This window comes from Dermacentor silvarum, chromosome 9 (genome assembly GCF_013339745.2).
Source record: "Dermacentor silvarum isolate Dsil-2018 chromosome 9, BIME_Dsil_1.4, whole genome shotgun sequence".
In the NCBI taxonomy this organism is placed as follows: domain Eukaryota; kingdom Metazoa; phylum Arthropoda; class Arachnida; order Ixodida; family Ixodidae; genus Dermacentor; species Dermacentor silvarum.
The window spans coordinates 149543537-149560730 of NC_051162.1; the positions used below are offsets into that span (position 1 = coordinate 149543537).

The window sequence follows — 17194 nt, forward strand, 5'->3', positions numbered from 1 at the left end:
TTTTGCTTGTGATTGCTTGACAGGTGCAGTCGTCGGGGCGTGCGTTATGCGCGAGTCGGCGACGCGAGCTGCTACAACAACGCCAGTGCAAGAGAGCGTCGGAGGAGAAGCATGGCGCACTGCTCGGCGAGCCCATGTGTGTAAACAAGGCGCCCAGCGCGAGAGCTGAGAAGCATCCCCTCGTGCATTGCTCGCGCGTCGACGACGACGTACGTACGTATGTAGTACGTAGCAGCGCGGTTGCGTGGTCGTGGTGTGCTGTGTTGACCACAGTGGAGTAGGAGCGGAGCGGCGTGCGCGACCCAACCACCAGCGCGTACCCAAAGCATCGCGCTGCGGGGTTTCTTTATTCCGCCCGCCTTGCCTCCCGCGAGTTCTTTCGTCGCTCCTTTCGTTTTATAACACCTCCCCACCTCGATCCATCGCAAAACTTTGTGCTCGCGCTTCGCGATCCCAAATGGTAATCGACGGCCGCCTTGCTGCGCCGCGCACCGTGGTTAGCACCAGTCGTGCCCGTTGTGGTGGCGTCTTCGCCAGCGGTGGTCATCGGACATGGAAACCGCGAACGGCAACAACAACGGCGTCCGCGTCGACACGACGGCCGTGTTTTTGGACGTGTTCGGCGAGCGGACCGAGTTCTCGACGTTCGACGAGTTCAGCGAGCTGTTCGTGCGCTTCGAGAAGAAGTCGCGCTACATCTTCCGCGTGAAGAACTCGAGCAGCGTCGAGGCGGAGAATCGACGCAGGAAGGACAAGATCGACGCTGCCATCAAGTACTCGGGCCTGGTGCTGTGCTGCGTCAACTGCTGGCGACGCCAGCAAGACTCTCAAGAGGGTCCAAGAAGGGTGAGTTGTGTTCCACAGTATATACGCGCGAAACGCATTCCGCGGCGCGATTTTTTTCTCGTTCGCGTTTCGCGCGCCGCTTATTGCGGATACCTCGAAGCAAAGCGATTCCGGTTTGCGTCACAGGGCGTGTGTGTGTGTGTGTTGCGCGCGCTCGCGAGCTGCCGCGTGTTGCGTAATGTTTACGGGCTTGGCTGCTTCGCGAGGCGCAGTAGATGATAGCAGCAGCGCCCGAGCAGGAAGTGTGTGCTGCGATTGCGTTTTGCTGCAGGGATAGTAGTGGCTTCGTGTTTTGCCTGCGCGCCGTGCTTAGAGGAAAATAAATACATTAAAAAAAATACGCGTTGCGCAAGAGATGCGCGCGCGGGACGCATGCAGCAGTTCCGGAGTCCGCGTACTGAGGCGCTTGCCTTTTTCTTCGTCGCACACGTGAGCCAACTCACTGCGTCGTTGCGTGCGTGTGTGTGTCTCGGTTTTGGGCGATGATCGACGCGCCCGGGGGCTTGCTGTTTTTATTGTCGCCGTATTTCTCCCTTCTCTCAGCGCAGCTCAACTTGTCGATCGTTGACCGTTCAGGCCCCGGGCCTCCAAAATAAATAAGTCCGCGCACTGTGAGCCCTTCCCGCAAGTTTTAAAGACTCCCCGAAGTTTATGGAATTTTTTCTTTTCTTTTTTTCTTTTTTAAATGCGCCCCTCTGCTTCTCGGAAGGGCGTTGCTGCTTGTTGTATGTTTTTCGTTATTCATTGGCCGGGCACCCCCCCTCCTGCTGATCTCTCTCTAAAGAAGGGCAAAGGAGCTAAGCGGAACTTGCAACGCCTGGAGCTCAGCGAAGCTGTTCTTGGCGGTGCCTCGCGTTCTTTGGAATGCGCGCTTGTTGCGAAACGCGCTGTGCTGGGGGCTGACTCAGTAGCACGTGGAAAACGCGCTGGCGCGGCCCTGTTCCGCGTTTCTTCTCTTCTTTATTTCTACTCTCGCGCTTTTCTATCTGTTTGCTTTTTCTGGCGCACCTTTTATGTTTCCGTGTCCCGAAATTGTGACTGTATAGCCGTCACCTGCGATGTCAGCTGTGTGTGTGCGCGCGGCGAATGTCATGGTCATGGCTACGCGGGGACGAGCGGCGCCGGGACCTTGGATCTCGCGCTGCCATCACTGGGCGTAAAAGCGAGTGCCGATTATATCGCGACAACTGGGAAATTGCTGGCGCAACCCGACGCGGTTGGGGCACGCGGAAACAAAAGGTTTTCATGGCGCTCGCCGCGACCACGTGGTTCGCGCGACGAGTCCCTGCATGCGGTGCCGTGCGCACTGCGCGTCTTTCTCTAACTTTTTTTTTTTTTTTTTTTTTGAAGTGCGTTGCAGCCGGAGTTGTGACTAAAGAGACCCTCACTACGCCGCGGAAGTGGTGTAACACTGCGTGTATTCAATTCACAAACTTATTCGCGAAGTGAGGAACTCGCGAGTGGAGAAAAAGACAGTGCGCGCGGCAGCTGTTGCTTTTGCCAGTTTTGTTTTTGGCGAAGTGTTTTCGCTTGCGAAATCACGATGATAACCTTTGTCGTTTCTCCTCCTGCGAATGTCAATCCATCTACTTATTTCTACTCCGTGTTTTTCCTTGTGCGGAGTTCCCGCAAGTCGCGTTTTTGTTGAACCGATCTTCTTGCCACTGCATTCCTTTTTCTTTCTTTCTTTTTTTAAATCTCTAGCACCCATCAGCCACAGCCTTACAATGGCTCGCTAATGTCAGTGGCGCTATGATAAACACATTACGCACAATAAAGTTCACTTTGCTGCCATTTTTAACATACACACTTACTTTCTGGTGTGTTTAAAAATGTCATTGCGTCAAGGAACTTGGTTTGTACAATTCCATCATTTCACGACTACATATTTAGAAAATATATAAAATGAGTGATTTTCAATTATAAGCCTACCTTTCTAGCTGGAACAGTGTAACCGGCTATTAGCATGGACTTTTATCTCATATATGTTCTTTCTTTTTTTGTGATGTCATTCATTAATTTTGTCCCAGACCCAAAGCGAATGCTACATTTGATTGTGCTATATGATAAATTTTAAAAAGCTTGGTAAATTTCCACTGAGCATAAAATCTATTTCTTATTGTGGCTGTCACTGCAAAAAATATGAAAAAAAAAAGAATAATATATATATGTATATATTAGGGGTGGGTGAATATTCAAAGTACCAAACATGAATACTACACACTAACAATTCGTATTTGACAAGGAACTATTCGGTATTTTAAAATATTCGAAAGTAGCCTAATATTTCGCAATGACCAAATATTAAAGTCTGGTTGCTGTTCTCTATCAGAGTATCACATATTATCAGGAGAAAACCACCACCACAAACTAGAACGAAAGTTTTCGGAGCAATGCAGAAACAAAAATTCACCGCCCATGCACCTCGTACAGATAGTAAACCAGCGAAGCTGAAATGTGCGGCCCCAGTATGAGCCACACGTGATTTCCTCTCTTTCTTGTCCCTGGCTCATACCCGCATACCCAACGTGGTTGATTTTATTATCTTTAATCGTGACATAACTGACGAGCATGTGATGTTATTGATGTTGTGACCTATCAGTCATGTTAGTCATACATTCGTACCCTTCCGTGCCAATTTTGGTATATGCCAAGTGAACGAGACACGAGTTTTCGATAGGTTTATTTCCACCGGAGGGTTTTCTGTGGTCAAACCACGAGTGTTCAGCCTAGGCATATACAGCTTCGCTGTAAAAATTACCAGTGCAAGCTTTGTTTTCAGTTTCTTAATGGAAACTTTATACATGACAACCTCGGAATTTGGCTTGTAGTGTGTCATTTAGTGTCTTTGGCAGTGTAGTCTTGTTGCAACCTGTGACGTTTTCTTTGCAACGGGCCTTTTTTTACACGTGTCTGTGTCACACAAGTCCTTCAGCACCTTTCTTCTTTTTCCACTCACAATCACTTCTAATCTTTTTTTCAGCAACCATTTTAGCGTTTTTGGAAAGCTAGTCATACAGCAGCCATTCATTCTCGAAAAGCTTGTTTGCAACCAGGCTCTATAGTCGTTGAGAGGCTATTCGTGTAGCTTTTTTTTTTCATAATAGTTAGTGATCTTATGTTTAGAACTAATCCTTTGTCTCTGATAGTTAATGGTCTTTTTTTCACTAGTTAGTACAGGAGTCATATAATTATACCAAATAAATATTCCTGCTGTAAATGTATGTGTATGTGGTTGAATATTCGATAATCCATTTAATACTTGATACTTCTAATTTGTATTCAAATTTTATTAGACAATGTTTATATTTTCCCACCCCTTATATACGGGGTGTCCCAACTATCATGCACCAAGATTTAAAAATATGTGAACGCCACGTAGCTGGACAGAACCAAGGCAATTGTGTTTGCTGTCGGTACTCTGATAATTTTTTTGCATTCTGCCTAATTACCTAATTAGTCTTAATGAAGTAATCAACTTCTCAAATATGTAATTATATGAAAAGTGTCAACGAGAAAACTGTAGAGAAACATGAAAAACTCCCAATACAGCTTTCTGCTGCTCAATACGTGCTACATAAAAGTGTTTTTCCGAGCGCGAAAGAAGCCCACGAATACACACAAAGTGCCTCGAGGCAATTTTGCATGTATTCGCGGGTGTGAGGTTTATGTATCACGTATTGAGCAACAGAAAGCTGTATCGGGAATCTTTCATGTTGTTGTGCAATCCTCTCGTTCACACTTTTTATCTAATTATAGCATTAGAAAAGTTGATTAATAAATTATGAAAATAATTATGTAATTAGGCGGAATGCAAAAAATAATTTGAGTATCTCCAACAGACGGCAGACAACATTGCCTTGGTTCTGTCCAGCTGTGTGACATTTGCATATTTTTAAATCTTGGTGCATGATAGTTGGAAAACCCTGTATATAAAATTGAGTGAATGCTGCACTATGGACTCAACTCAGCACATGCACCAGCCTCATCTAAATACCTTGTCTATAAGGTAATAAAATATTTATTTAGGTGAATATTGACTACATGCAGCGAGTCACAAAGGCTGCCCAAAACACACGTGCATAATAGCAATTGAACATAATGTGTTTCTGGCATCAGCAGTCCAGATTATTTCATATCTTTTTTTTTTTTTTTCTGGCTTAGCATTGCAGTTGAAACAATAGTTAACGAAGTTTCTTTTACCAGAATTCATGGTTTGCCGATTGTTCGCAGCGTTGCAAAGCTGCTTGCTGCTCGCAATGCGGAAGTGGCAGGGCGTTTCTCGCAATGTCATGTTTGCGCAAGACGTGACGTGCATGCGTCCTTTTGCGCGTTGAGCTATGTTGCTCACGGTCGTCTGTCTGCAGATTTTGCATGTTGGTTGAGATCGACACACGTTAGTCTAGTGAATTACCATAGAAATAAGTCAAACAGGTTTCTCTTGTCTCTCACTCGATTTCTTCCTTTAAAAGATTCGTCGTAACATGCCCTGTTTGTCTCTCGTGGCCTTGACTACATATTCGAATGCCGATTAGCATTCGTGACGTCACTACCCAACTCGTGGTGGCAACGAGCTCTGCCCTTTTTATCGCCCGCCTGTTTGCACGAGAGATCTTGGCACGGCCAGCAGCGGCAACCTGATTCTAATTTTTTTTTTTCCTTACTACAGCGGTGGGAACGAGCAGTGGTGCTTCCGTACTTTCCGCATGGTGCTAGTGTGCTCCCGCCGCTAGGCCTAACTAACCACAGTCCCGATAAACCACGTGTGCGCTAGGAAAGCCCTGCAGAGAGGGGACCGATTGCAACAGGATTCAAATGGTCGGGTCAACAGGAAACCACGAAGCAGCGCGGCTGTGTGGTTGACTTCGGAGCTGGCATGGATGGGGTAGTGGTGGGTAGGGAGGGGTGGGGGGGGGGGGGGGTGACGAGGCGAGTGGCCAACCACTTTCTCAGTGCGAGTGCGCAAGAGAAGAAGAAGCTGCGAGGAATAAGTAAGCAGGTGTGCGTACGCGAGAGAGTAGACGCCGCATTTTAATCGTGCCTTCTTGGCACACGCCGCCTCCCTGGCAGTCCCGAGGAACTTGGCACGCATGCAAGGAGTGGACGGGCGCTCTTCTCGTGGTGTAACCTTGAGGCCGGATTCAATTGCTGCTTGTAAAAGGCACACAGAAGGAGTGCGAGGGCCCCACTGGGAAAAAGGAAGGCAAATCGTTATTTTCTTGCTTCTACTCAACGATGGGAGAGGGGGGTTGGGAGCAGGGTCAGGGTTTTTCGCCTTCTGCACACCTGCTGGCTGTCCTACCTTCGTTGTAGCCGGGGTGTTTCCCCAGGACGAAATGACACAGTGGAAGAGGAAGAGGGTGTGTAGTTTTGTAAAATGCAAAGGCGTTGCTGGCAGTGAAAAGAGTCCTGAGGCTTCTTTTCTTTTCTTCTTTCTTTATTATTTTTTTTCTTTGGCCAAGTAGAACCTTTACTTCCCGGGGCAAATGACAAACAACCGTTTGTTCTGGCTTGGATTCTCTGTCCAGCCTTCTTTGCAGCCAGCTAAGGAGTGACTGGTAAACAAGTTCTTAATTGGCTGTTGGTTTAGTTAGTTAGTTCAGCAGCTTGTCTTTCTCTGGGTTTCTAAACTTCAGCTAAAATGGTTTCACTGGCGACACCAGCAACTCTGAGGCGTTTTTTTTTTTTGTGTGTCGAGGGAACACAGAATTGTGCAAGGTACCCTTTCTCCATTTGCACCACTCTGCAAGGAACGGGGGGGAAAAAAAAAAAAACGGGGGAAAAAAAAAAAAGATGACATGGCAGAAGACATGTTTGTTGTTTGGCACAGGCTCAACTCCCCGAAGAGTGCCTAAAAGAACTGGGATACAAAGTGAAAGTCGCAAACACGGAAGTCCTTGCAAGAAAAAAAAACTAAAAGAAGGGAGAACCTGAATCTTAAATTCCGAACACTGCCTTTCCTTTTACCGTAGGCACCGTTGCAATGAGCTCTGCAAAAGGGGTAGTAGTGTGAAGCAATAGTCGCCGCACTAGTCATCCGCCCGCGGCAGCGACGACACTGGAGGAATAATAAGCGATGACCCACAGCGCGCCGCCGCACTTGGCGAAACACCCCCCTCCGGGGTGGTTGTTTCAGGAAGCTGGCAGGAGAAGCAGTTGTTTTTGTTGCGCGCCAGGAGAGAAAAAAAAGTGAAAGGAGCGTTAGCGATAAGGGGCGGCGATGCGGGCACGCGTGCACTTCCTTGTGTGTTGCAACGCCTTCCTGCTGTGCTCGAAGGTCTTGGTCAGGGATACGAAAATGACAAGGGCAAGGAGGGTTGCGTGCTCGAGCCGAGGAGAAGCAGAAAGAAGAGTGGAATGGGCGGCTGGCTGCTTTGTAGGCCAGTCGTCCGTGTTCTTGGCTGCGGGAGAGATATTTGCCCTCTTGAGAGAGGTGCTCTCTGGAGAAAGTGTGGAAATCCTCGTCTTGTACAGCGGAATGCCGGGGGGCTGCCGTAGTACACCAGAAAACCGGGAAGCCTGCGTGTGTGTGTGGCCGGGATATCTTATCTCCGCGCGCGTTTTATGCTCGCTGTCTTTGAGGAGTTTGTTAGGTGGGAGGTTCGTCCGGCTTCTTGAACAATTGCGGCCGAATGAGGCGCGGATGGGACAGTTTGAACATTAAAGTGGGAAAGATTTCGGGTAATGAGGTCAAGTGAAGGCGAGTTAAAGGATAGGCGTATTGCGCTACACAATTTGAGTTGGCTCGGTTATCATTTTGACCATCTCGATTACTTGGGTGTTTGTGCTCGCATCTGTCTCTACGCCATCAACATTTCTTTTTTTGTTAGTGTGATGTTGTGATACGTGTCAGAACGACTGGCGATTTCTGGAGGAAATCAGTATTACGTGCTGAGCAATTTTCAAACGTGACTTGCCTCTCACTGGGTGCTCGATGCATGGTCGTGCAGTTAGTGACAAATTCTTTATGGTCTGACTGAAAAGATTTTAGAGGGGTGAGTTATGTGATCATGCTAAGAGTGAAGGCAGTTTCTAGGTATTTTAATTGATATGCTAGAACTTTTTGACTGGTGAAGTGTGTTGGCCATGAACCGAGCGATGTTTTCGAATTGAACTTCCTTTTTTTTTTCTGTTAGAGTGCTCTAAAGATAATTAAAAATCTAACATTAAAAAAGAAGTGAGCCTGAGGGCTGCAGTATATAAAAAAGGTGCGATTTCCTTCACCTTTCCAAGCAGCAGACACTGATGTCAACAAATTATAAAAAACTAGAAGTTTATAACTGCTTGATGCGAGTTTGTATGACAGTTCCACCTTTTTTTAAAATTTGTTACAAGAAAATATTACGAGAAGATAATAGTCAGCCCGCAAAAGCCTTATGCTTGTTTGTTCAGCACTGATCTTTGTGAGCCAGATATGTTTATCCAGGAAATTCTTAAGCATAGAATGTTCACTCATAAGTGAAGCGCATGTTGAAAGATAGTTAGTTTGCAAAGCAACTAATATAAGAAAAAACAATGTCCGTTTATTTTACCATAACACATATTGTACCCGCATACACCGAGTCACTGGGTGGCTGTCTTGTTAATTATGTACATGTGCGCTTTCTGTTGAAAGCAAGATTGATTAGGCCTAGTTACTGTAGAGACACTGTACTTCATGTGTATGAAGGCAGAAACAGTCAAAGACAAGGGATGCATGCCGATAAAGTTTCTGTGTCTGTAAACGTGTCCAGAAGTGCACTGCTTTTGCAACAACAATGAGCGACCAAGTCAAATAGCCCACCAATGTATCTGTAACAAGTCAGCACTTTTTTTGTCACCTCGACATGCACATTCCAGAAGTGTCAGCTGACTGGCAATATGCATGACAGAAAAGCTTTAATTTCAAAGTACTTGGGGTGCTGAGGTGGCTTCTATGTTCGGGTTTGACTGGCTCAATTTATTCGTGAATACTTTTGCCAATCTGCAGTGAAGCACTGTAGGAGAGTCTGGTCAGTGGAGCGCTAAATGGCGACTAGTACACAAATATTCGAGGCAGCTTGTTCACAAACAGCTAAGTTTCAAATTTTCAAATGTTCTTGAAAGGGAAAATCATGAAACTAAATGAAAATTCGCTTCGGTTACGCAACACGATGGCAAAGGGAAATTGGGAATTTAGCATTCCCCGTTTCAAGCATTAGCGGCGCATGTGGTCAAATTCTGATTGTTGGAGATGAATAGGGAATTACCTAGACAAGATGCTGAGCGTGATATCGTGAAGGTGGGATGACACTGCTGCCACAATCCATGCATTCAGGCCAAAAAAAAAAAAAGGACCTTCACAAACTCGATTGGTGTGAATTTTCAATTCTTGCAAGAATAATAGATGTGGCCTAGAGTTTGTTTGCAGAGATTACTGTTCGAAGAGGCGAACAGTGATGAAAAACATTTGTCAACTAATCGTCTGCTCTTTTTTTTTTTGCCTGTACTCATGGCTGTTTACTAACACGCACCTTGTGTATGGGGACCTCTGTGCTAGTGCTCTGTGTTGTAGCTTGCGCAGCATGATTGAGCACTTCTGTCTATATGTTGCTTTGTCTAGTCAGCAAAACATGTTTGATTACTGGTACAAACAAAAGACTGTGTGCTACCAAAGTAAAGGCGAGTTTGTTTCGTCTGCGAGACTATTCTCGTAACTGTTCATAGGTGGCGCCTCTGTGCCATATTATATGCGGACTGCAGGAGGGGTGCAAACCAGGAAACAGCGGTTAAGAAAAAGGTTAAGGAAACAGAGAGGGGTCTGTGGAAAATAGGGATGCAGACGAAATCAGCACTGGGCACATACCGAACTTTCAAGCAAGAAATTGCCAAAGAAAATATCTACGATAATTCTAGGGGAAGCTCTTTGTTGTTTGAAGCCAGGACGGGAGTATTGCGGACTAAGATGTACCGAGTCAAGTACCAAGGTATAGACACGTTGTGCTGTGCGTGTGGAGAAGAGGAAACGGCTGAACACCTCATACTTTTCTGTAAGGGGCTTAACCCTACAGTGCAAGGCAACGGGGCTGATTTTTTCAAAGCATTGGGGTTTAGGGACAGTGAAGGCAAAATAGACTTTAAGCGGGTAGAAATAACCAAACAGAGGTTATCTGATTGGTGGATAAAATTAAGGCACGGGTGAAATTTCACCCACCACAAAGTACAAATTATGTTAATAGCCATGGCTAGGTGGCGTATGCCACCGCCCGATTTAAAGGGTTCAGCCTCATCCATCCATCCATATTAAAGCTACTACTGCTATCCACTACTTCTGCTTGTACATTTGAAAACATGAAATGATCACATAGAGAAGAAAGGAAAAGAGCTGATTAGCAACTGCCACAATACGGAAAACAGTGCCCGCCTACTTTAGAGGGAAAGAGGGCGCTAAGGAAAAAAATTTAAGCAAAAAGGAGGAAAGAGACTGAAAAAACAAAAGGAGAGATAAAGAAATAACGATGGAATGCGCACACATTGCTGGACAACCTGCACGTGACATGATAAATGTTATTTGCGTACCACCTGAAACGAGGACTAGGAAATGACAAACAGAAGCGCAAACTTTCAACTGTTTTTACGGTACGAAGTCGAGTGGTTTTATACATACATAAGTGTGACGTAACATGAAAGGCATCAAGTTAATTTCATGTTACGTCACGCTTTTGTATGTATAAAACCACTCTACTTCCTACCAGTAAAACCAGTTGAAAGTTTGCGCTCATGTCTGTTGGTTTTCTAGTCCTTGTTTCAAGTGGTGTGCTAGTAACATTTATCACAAATTGTTACCAAACCAGTACCCTTCTTACACATGTGTTACGATGCGGTGGCATGCTATGAAAACAGAGAGACTGGAGCGCGAAATATGATTGCATTTCTTTACTCTACATTTATGTTTGTTCTGCTGTCAGCTGCTGAGCTCGGTTATAATGGGGCACCATGTTGCAGGCATTGTTGGCTTGCCTTTTATCTTGTGTACTGGTAACCTGTATTGCGGATGCAATGAGGGAACTTTTGATAAAGGAACTTGATAAAATTCTTATGAAGGATGCTTTGTCAGTTATGTTCTGGATTTGGTGCAACATGCCTCGGTGTCTCCAAGCGAACTGAGGCACGGTAGGCCCCAGAGGATTCAGATAATTTTGAAATTTAACTGCGTGTGGCAGTTCCTGAGCTAATGCACATCTGTATTTCATCTTTTGATCCCTCATAGGTTTGCTTCTGTCATATTGTTACCCATATATGTTACGCATATGTTATGCATATATTAGCAAAGCAAGAGTGTTCATTCAGTATTAACAGCAGACTGAAAAACTGAGGATGGTAAAAAACGTGAAAGTCAAAGGTTGAACAGTTTCTGTCTTTATTGCACTGCAGCAGCCCACGAGAAAGCTTTGGACGAGCGTTAAAGGCCAAATGAGTGTCAATTTTTATCTACTTCTTATCTTCGGAGCCCCAAATCACTCTCAACCACAATAGTCGGCGTCAACGGCTCGGCAGCAACAGAGTTGGGACGCAGAAAGGTCCGTCTTTCGATTGCACTTGACACCTTGGCACTAGAGCAGCGATTGTACCCCGGATGGAAAGAGTCCTTCCTGGTTGCGCAGTGAGACTTTGAGCCGGCCTCTTAATCTTATCATCTCTTGTTGCAGTAATTGGCACGAAAGACGCGGTGTTGAAAGAAGGTGGCATTGTTTGTTTCATTGCTCAGCCTTAGTGCCTGTCGCAGCTATAAATCTGGATCTCTTTTGATGAGCTTCTTTCTAACTTTGGGTTCTAAGCTTGGGAAAGTTGTAGTATGCCACTCGAAGCACTTGAAGAGAGTTGGTAGAAGGTCTGTCGAGCCATGTTGAGTTTGTTGCAAGAATCAAGGTTTTTTTGCGACAGAATCACCAATAGACTTGCGCTAATAGGACACGGAAGAATGAGGGAGAAAGAAGGGGGCAATGCGTTTTTTTTTTGTTATTCAACATTGATTACTCAATCTAAAGTCCCTGTTTCTGCTACAAACCTGGATCTTGGCAAATGAGCTTTATCCTTTGGGAAAGTTGTCACGTTTTACTTAGAGTGATTGAATAGCTCGAGAGTTGTGTGGAGGTCTGTTGGGTCACGGTGAATCTGTAGCAAGGATCAACATTCCTACGGCAGAATCACTAAGAAACTATGATAAACAAGACGCTCCAGCTGCTACTCATCACTGACTCATCACCATTCAGAGTCATTGTGAAGAGAACTCTTGTGAGTGAGTCAAAATTCTTGGGCATGGCAATTGGTGCCTAACGTCTCCCCCCTTTCTTGTTCTTGTTTGTCACACTGTGTTTGACTAAGGAAGAAAGATGAGAGCTCAGAGCAGATACACCTGTGGGAAGTCAAGGCGGCAAAAGCATCTTATCTCTGGTTCAAGATAGTTGACAGGGACAATTTGGGTGCTCGGCTGTGAAAATATAAGAACTGCTACAGCAAGAAGTGAATGCAGTTAAAAAGGCAAGCAGAGATGACTTAATGACTCTAGAGTCATAAATTAGGAGAAAGCTTAAATCAGTAAATGGTTAAAGGGACAACAAACTTTACAGTGTGTGAAAACAGCAGTGTTATATCCGAATGGTGCAAAGCTGAAAGAAAATACGGTTGGCGCGCGTCATCTTTGTGTTTTGACTGAAACCGGTTGCGGACATGTCGCAGACGTGTTTCATTCTTACCTGCGTTGTTTTCTGCGAGAGCCTCCTAGCGAGTTGCGTCATTCATTTGCTGCCAGTGCCCCAACTGCGTGGGCATTGGCTTTTTCTCTTTCTTTTGCCGCGCCCGCTGCATCGGGCCAATCTTATCTTTGGTTGACAGAGGAGGATTTGGAACTTGGCTGACGGGGAACAGTTACACCGGAGTGCACAATCTCTCTCTATCTTGGAGGACAACAACAGGCCGGCGTTCGCCAACGGGAAAGCCTGCGCAGACTGAACGAGGTCATGTGCATAGTGGCGTAGTAGTGTTGCACTTGACCTTTGGTAGGACGAGATGGGTCACCCGTAATCACCTGCAACCTGTTTACTCTCCTGCCCTCGTTCTCCCCCGGATGCACTCATGCACTCCAGAGAGGTCAACACTGAACGTGCCCGGACAAAAGAGGAGCGGAAGGCCAAGAAAGGGTCGCGGAGTGCCAAGAAGCGCTCTGCCATTGCGGTTGCATCTGCTGCGCAATTACCGCTCAGAGTTCGTCCCCCCTTGAGCCTAGAGAGGCAGCGGATGGCCTTGGCGTGGGATATGTTCCCGCAGACATTGTTTTTTTTTTTTTTGTTCTGTTTAAAGCAATAGCTGCTGTGGGCTCACTCCTCAAGTTGTTTTGATGTCTACCACTGCTGCTGGTGTCCGTCGCAGGAATACCAAAGTGCTTTGCAAGAATTTATAAAAAAGAAGGAAAAAAAGGACGAGTTGCAGTGCCCAAAAAGGATTCAAAAAGGATTCAGGCTTCAGACCCACAGATTGCCAGTAGAAAATTCTGCATCTGTACCACTGTGGCGACACTATAGCAAACAGGAAAACTGTGCTGGCAGAACGCTGTGCCTGGGCTCTTGAATGCTCACCATAACGATTGGCCTATGCCACACTTTGTGGCTTATCCGTAAACCAGCACCGGGGTGAAAGAATATAAGTGAAGCCAACGGTAAGAAGCAAACGACAGAATAGGTTAAAAAAGGAAAGAGAAGCCATGTCGACAAGAAAACGACACGAAAATACGAAAGACAAGAAGGGGAACACACACCAGTGCTGGTGAGTGTTCCCCTTCTTGCTGGTGTGTGTTCCCCTTCTTGGCTTTCATCTATTCACGCTGTTCCCTTGTCGAGTATGTACCGACTAGCCCAGACGGAGGAGAAACCATGTCTATTCACCAACACCAGGAAGCATCATTTTCCATAATTAAAGATGACTTAACGTTCATTTGTCACTGGATAAAGTGTTCTTCTGCTCTAGAGGAGGTGGTTCACACGTATCTTGACAGTGTCTACTCCAAGTGACACTGCGTGAAACAGTGCAAGACTTACTGTACGTAATATTGTGCCAGCTGTTACCTCACTTCGCATCATAAGCGCAACTGCAACTTTTTTTTTCATGACATGACATGGCCGACACTTGCAAAGGCATGCATCAGCAACCTTCTCTCCGGAAGTCACAACACTTCAGGGATGGGATTATCTTTAGCAGGGACGCTTGAGAACAAATGAACTTACAAAAATGTTTTTCTTGTGGTTGAGAGGTGCTCACTGAATATTGTTCATTGCTACCTCTGCCAGTGAAACATTGGAATCCGCTTAGTGCGAAAGCACACTTTCATTCTCATCAGCTGTTGCGTCTGCAGCTGTATGTGCCATGATAAGGCGTTGCAATCGCAAGCAGTGATGAAAACAGTGATGCATAAAAGATGCTTCATGCGGCTTGAGGCACCTCCGAAGATCTATGCTCCGAAATTTGGTAAAATGCTTCAAGTGTCTTAGAAAAAAATGCTGCGTTGTCTTGGTGGTTGCTGGCGATGCTGGTATGCAGTTGAGCAGCGTGTTGTCCTGTTTCATCATTTTGGATAGTAATCATTTAAGGGAAGCTCCTGAGATAAATTTGTCTTCTTCATGTACAGTGCATCCAAATTTTTCGGTTTTGTTAACATACGTGAAGTACCTTTCAAAGCTCTGGCTATGGAGTCAATATTTGCAGATGCAGTTTGAAACTCGGTGAAAAAAAGTTCAGACTATTTTGTAGTGTTTTATACAGCTGTTCAGTTTGTAGTGAGGCTGAAGATGTGAGAAATTCGTTGGAAGCTGTGTATTTCGAGCAGACAGCTAACAATAATTGTAACTTGTGGGGGATAAAGCAGAATTACTCAGGTTACATTGTTTAAAAAAAAAGGATAATTCATTTGTATGGTGCTGCAACTTTTGACTTGCAATTATCAATGCGAAATAGTGCTTGTGGTACAGTAGGCTATTGTAGAGAAGTTCAGGAGATTGCCCGCAAATTACATTTTGCCTTACCCAGGAAGTTTCACAGGGGGTTGAGGATGAATTCAGTTCTTCAAGCCTTTGTGTTCGCTCTGCGAATGGCACCTTTCCCAAATGTTGATCAGGTGCGAGTTGAATTGGTGGGCACGGAGAGGAATGTGTGGGAACAGACAATGCAACGTGTGGATGACCGAATAGAGGTTGACCTATTTCACTCCATTTCTTTCTCTTTTCTTGTCTTGTCTTTGTCGTTATGGACAATTGGGCCATCCGGGAGGCGAAAAAAAAAAAAAAAAGATTTCCCAATGGCCTGGCTGTCATGGGTTTTAGACGTCTCCTTTTACTTCCATTGTGTAGCAGATTCTTGCACCTCTGCTTGGGCCAATTCATTCCTGTCTTAAAACCACCTGGGAATGATGGATGGCCCGAACAAACAAAAGAAAAAAAAAGGGGAAGGGGCTGTCCAACCGTTTAAACCAAAGGACATTTGAATTTTCACAAGGTGTTGTCATTAGGAATGATTCTCACATCACTGTACTTTTGGGATATTGCATCGATGTCTAATTGCCATGCAAACTTCGTATACAATTTGATCAGAGGGTAGAGTTAAAATAATTGAAATAAAACGTTATTAATTTGCTGAAACGTATGCAGCATTACATATAACTCGGACACTGCAGTATTACCGAAAGATAGAATGAATAAAAGGCAACCTGTGTGGGGCTTCTGGTGAGGTGCCTAGATTAGGTGGATTGCATCGCTCCTCAATAAGTAGAGCAGCAAGCTGTCTTGTAGGGCTTTCCTGACAAAAAAATGTGATATTCAGATTTCTGCTGCCGTAGCATCGAAACAGTTGCAACCAGAGGATTGCCGCCCAGAGTCAGTTTCAACGCACAATATTCGCTCAAGCACTGTTCTGGGATGGCAACGAGAACAGGGAGCAGTGTCCCCAGACATTTTGCATTGTTCAGCTAACCTAGACATCATTATCATCATCATATTTTCTGTCCATTGCACTACGAAGGAGCACGACAGTGATCTCCAGTCATGCCTGTCTGACGTCGGCCGACTCCGCAGTACGCCTGCAAATTTCTCAATTTCATCACACCGCAGCATGTTTAGGTTGTTCTCATTAGCAAAGAAAAAGAAAAAAAAAAAGCAAAGGTGGAGACCAAGTCAAGGTGACACACAGACACCACTTCCAGCTGAAGTTTATTTTAACAACATCAGCGATATCTTCAACAGCATTCAGTTGGTATATACAGTTGATTAAGAGCATTGTATGCGCACAGCTGATCTCCTGAGGGCTAGCACTATCAAAGAATGATACACGTGATACTTTTCTGTATTTGGCTTCTACGACACTGCTATTGCAGGGCAGGGGTGCTTAGTGCCTTTATGTGGTGAACCTACTTTCCTGGAAAGATGGCACGAGTCTGATGCGCAGTTTCCTGATCACTGTAGCCCTCTTTGTGGCCCCTTATCAACAAAGCAGAGATATGGCTGAGGCACGGACAGGAGCTGGTTTTCCGAGCCAACTTTTGAGGGGGGTGGAAAAGCCAGTGGGACGTGCCAAGCAGATAAAAACAACAGCTTTCACACACTGTTTGCTTCTTGAGTGAGAAGTAATTAGTGAAGTCACAAGCCATTTGCTGCCTCGTTTGTTCCCAGCTTGATGCGCTGCTCTTGGTTTCCTGTTTATGTCGCGCGTGCGCATGTATGGATGTGCTTTCACGTGATTTTAATCACGTAGCGGATGACTCTGAAACTGTGACATTGTCCTACCCATTGGGGAAGGAAGGTCTTGGTGAATGTACAGGATCGTTTAGTCATAAGCAGACTGAAGTTGCCTTCCAGAGGTGTCTAGTGAACTATGTCCTGCGCCAGGTGAACCCATACTGTTGCTGCAAATCTTCCCTTGCTGAATATGCTGGTTCTTGTCTCGATCTCGTCATTATAGCTGAACCTCTGCTCCCTTTGAATCCATTTTTCTTCATTTCGTGCTCATTACTTAACTCCGGTGGTCCACTGGTTATCTCTCCTGCACCTTACATGACCTGCCCAATTCCACTTCTTCCTGCCATTCCAAGAGATCAGCTACCTGTGTTGCATTTACTCTCTAATTCCTGCAGCAGTATTTTATAGATCTCTAGATGTTGGACCTATAATTTTCACAATCTTTAGCTTGTTCTCAAGTTTATTTGTTATCTACCACGTTTCAGGCCCATGGGTAGTACCGTCAGCTACAAAAGTTTACGGAACACTGGCCCTAATCGTGTAACATTCTCTGCTGACCTTGTATATATCCAGAATCGCACTGCTCGTTTTATTTTATGAAATCATTGTCG

General features: G+C 45.3%; 1 pseudogene; it reads left to right on the forward strand.

Annotated features, from left to right (window-relative positions):
* Positions 1-17194, forward strand: part of LOC119464542 (uncharacterized) — a 50002-nt pseudogene continuing 32808 nt past the window's right edge.